This window comes from Arachis ipaensis, chromosome B05, assembly GCF_000816755.2.
Source record: "Arachis ipaensis cultivar K30076 chromosome B05, Araip1.1, whole genome shotgun sequence".
In the NCBI taxonomy this organism is placed as follows: Eukaryota; Viridiplantae; Streptophyta; class Magnoliopsida; order Fabales; family Fabaceae; genus Arachis; species Arachis ipaensis.
This window is the reverse complement of record NC_029789.2, coordinates 148,093,994-148,097,888: the sequence shown is the minus strand read 5'-3', so window position 1 is coordinate 148,097,888 and position 3,895 is coordinate 148,093,994.

Here is a 3,895-nt window from a genome sequence, read left to right as displayed (position 1 = left end):
GAAAATATTTTTAAACAATAATTTTTATTATCAATACAACAAAAAATCCTAATAATAATAATATGAGTATTGAATTTTTTCATTTTACGGTATTACTTAATTCTATTTAATAAGTTATTGCATGTACAACAACATAAGGTAAAATTCAAACTCCTATTATTTCATAAAATAAATTAGTGAGCTAACTATTAGACTAATCTAAATTGATATGGATATTGAATATTGATAATGTCATATAACCAATTTGAGTTAATTCAGTAGTCAATTTATTCGTCCTTTTAAACAAATTTTAAGGGTTTGAATTTTATTTTGTACATGTAGTAATTTATTAATTAATAATAAACCTTTAAATAAAGTTCAAATGTAAAAAATTAGTTATAGACATGTCGAGTTAAAAATATAATAGTACAACTAAAAAAATATGATTCTACTATACCGTTATAAAAGATGTCATTTGAAAATTATTACTTTACCCTTAGCTTTTTTTTTTTGGTGTACTACTTTACCCTTAGCTAATTAGCTTTCATCTCTGGGTTATATATTATTTTGAGGAAATACAGGATCCAATTGAACAAAAATGACTTTATTAAAATTTATACAATACAATGATAACCATAAAAAATCCAATGGTTTATTAAATGTACATATTATTTTTGAAAAAATGGACCCTCCACTTGAATAAAAATGACTTTATTATTAGAAATTATACAATACAATGATAACCATAGAAAAAAGCAAATAATCCAATGGTTTAGTAAATGTACATACACGATTAGTCGTTATCTCTTATATATATTAGCGAATAAAGCAAATGAGAGAGTGATACGAGAATAATAATGCGCACATACACGATCCATTAATTTCTCTTTGAAAAATTATTTAGGTTCATATATCGTGTTAAGACTTAAGACTTGGAATTTGAAGTCTTTCTAGCACTTTCACACACTTAAGTATGCATACAAATCACGTTTGACTAATTAAATATATGGTCTATATATATTTGCATAAATAAATAATTTTGAAAATATAAAATATTTGACAATGTGTAGTCATAATAATTAATAAAACTATCATTTGCTAAATACTTTTGAGCTCGAACAGCGATTTCAATTATTACAAGAGAATAAATCAAACCGAGCTAATAAAATATATATTATATTAGTTCCTATATTCAATCTTACATGTAATCATAATTATATCTTATTTTTGGGTATATTAATATAACTATCTATTTAAAAAATACTGGAATAGGTTGAAATCACTACAAGAAAACAGTTCTATTGCCACGCTTTTAAAGCGTGGCAAAAAACTGAAAAAGTGTGGCGATAATTTTTCGCCACGTTTTTTGAGTTACCGCCACGCTTTTTTAGATCTATCACCACGCTTTTTTTTTGCCACGTTTTTTATAAATTGTCACATTTAAAAGCGTGGCCGTAGATGGGAGATATGGCCACGCTTTTAAAGCGTAGCAATAGAGGGAGATACGACCGTGGTAATAGAGAGATACGGCCACGCTTTAAAAGTGTAGCTGTAGGGTTAGATACGGCCACACTTTAAAAACGTGGCAATAGGGTTAGATACGGCCACCCTTTTAAAGCGTGGCAATAACAAGAGATACGGCCATTAAATCACAAAGCTCATTATCATTGCTGTCATGTTGAAAAAGAAATTCTACTGAAATTCACATATCAAATACCCAACACATTCAGAATTGTATCAAAGTTAATATTAATTATTAAGAGCTAAATCCAAAATAAACCGTCTTACACCAGTAATCAAATCATTCCATTAGTAGTATCTTTTTATGATCTATTGTACCATAACCAAAATAATCATTTTAGAGACATCAATTGAAACCTAAAAGGTTGTCAAGAACTATACAATGGCATAGGAAACTTGAACAATACTAAACTAGTAATACAAGGTGTATTCCGAAACGATCAAGGAGTATAAAATCAATCAGCCTAAGTACGTTCACCACGGATGCGGCGAACAAGCTGAATGTATTTAGGCATTATGGTGACCTCTTGGCATGGATGGCACATAAGTTGGTGTCTTCAAACAAACCAACCAAGTAGACTTCAGCCGCTTCGTGGAAAGCATGGACAGCATGGCTCTCACTACAAAAAAATGGATATAAAATGGCATCAACATAATGGCGGTTTTATAAAACCGCCGTTATATTCATAACTTCAGGCGGTTTATGCAGCTGCCATAATTTACTCATAGAAAGCGGTAGTGTTTTGGTGTTTTTGGCGGATTTTGGCGGATTTAAATGCCATTACCTGCTCTGCTTCACTGATATAAAAACACTTTTATTTCACTAATAAACATGGTGCTATTCAATGGAACTTCTATCGCAATGTGAGAACCAAGAAGAAACTGCAGCATGAGATCTGCGATTTCATCCACAACGCTCTCCTCTGGCGGCAATGTCCTTGTTGCTGCCTTGGAAGGAGCGCTCTTCTTTGATTAGGTTTATTGGCTTCGATTTGAGGGTTCGTTGCGTCGTCGCTCATCTCCTCCTCACCACAAGTAACGCCATCATTGTTGTCCTCGGTGGAGCTTCTGCTATCTGGTTTTGTGCATTTTAGTTGATCCTGAATTTTCTTAATTCTAATTTGCTAACCAAATTTTATATAACAAATGTGAAAATTAAGTAAAAAAATTAAACTCTTTCATTTAAAAATAATAACTAAAAAACTTATTATTTAATTTTGTTTAAGACTCTGTTCTTCTTAACCGATGGGGACTTTTGTCCCTTACGACCATTTTATAAAAGTAGTTTAATCTTATAAATTTTTTGTGTCATAATCTATAATATCAAGATCGATATAATTTTAAAAGATTTATATTCCCGTATTAGTATTACGGATAAAAATACTAGTTAAGCCTCTAATATTAAGTTATCTTATAAGACCACTTGCCCGTGTATAATGAAATTCAGATCAGTTACAAAAAAGAAGAACACAAAACACAGCACTATCATATGTTTAAACATGAGAGGACTTATATTCTCACAAATATTAGGGATATCTTTTATGTTGTATTTTTTTATAATTTAATTTTGATATATTGTTAATATAAAACAATTTTACATATATATTTGATTAAATAATGTCATGTTAACAAAAATAATTAATTTTTATATTGATAGCATGAATAATTATTTAAAAAAATACATGTAATTGAACGATTGCATAAAGCTTTTACACCATCAACGTATCGATTTCTTTTTAAAAAAATTCAATGGATTACTAAAATTATGTTGATTTTAGCACTACTTTGTTGGTTTGGGTGTATATCATTGTTTGCTTGTGGCGTGGAATCATCCTCATAGATTTTGGTGGGGATAATGGACTTGCCGAAAAATAAAATTTATTGATTTTAGTTATTATTTAGTTATTAATTCAATTTTTTTAATTTAGTAATTCAAAACATACTTTATCTCACATTTTTAAACATTAATAATTAATTAATAACCAAAAACAATAAATTTTTGATAGCCCTCTAATATTTCTCAATCGAAAATGTTTGATAATCAAAGAAAATCAGGCAAAAACAGTCATAACTTGTCTTATTTAGCATTCATTAATTGTTGCGACAATTAATTAATGCTAAATAAGGCAAGTTTTGACTGTTTATTTTGTCTACCTAACATTACCCTATCTCTTTCATGGTTTGTTAGTGCGTCAATTGAGAGGTTTCACAATTTGAATGTGTATAGTGGAATGAATAGGATGTATTATATTGATGTTTTTGGAAGAACTACTAAGTAGAAATTACTTCTAGAGATATATTTATGGCTTTTAATGTTAAAAGTTTAATATATAATCTTATATCTTAATAAATATTTTAATTTATTATTTTATTTATGTATAATTTGATAATTTTA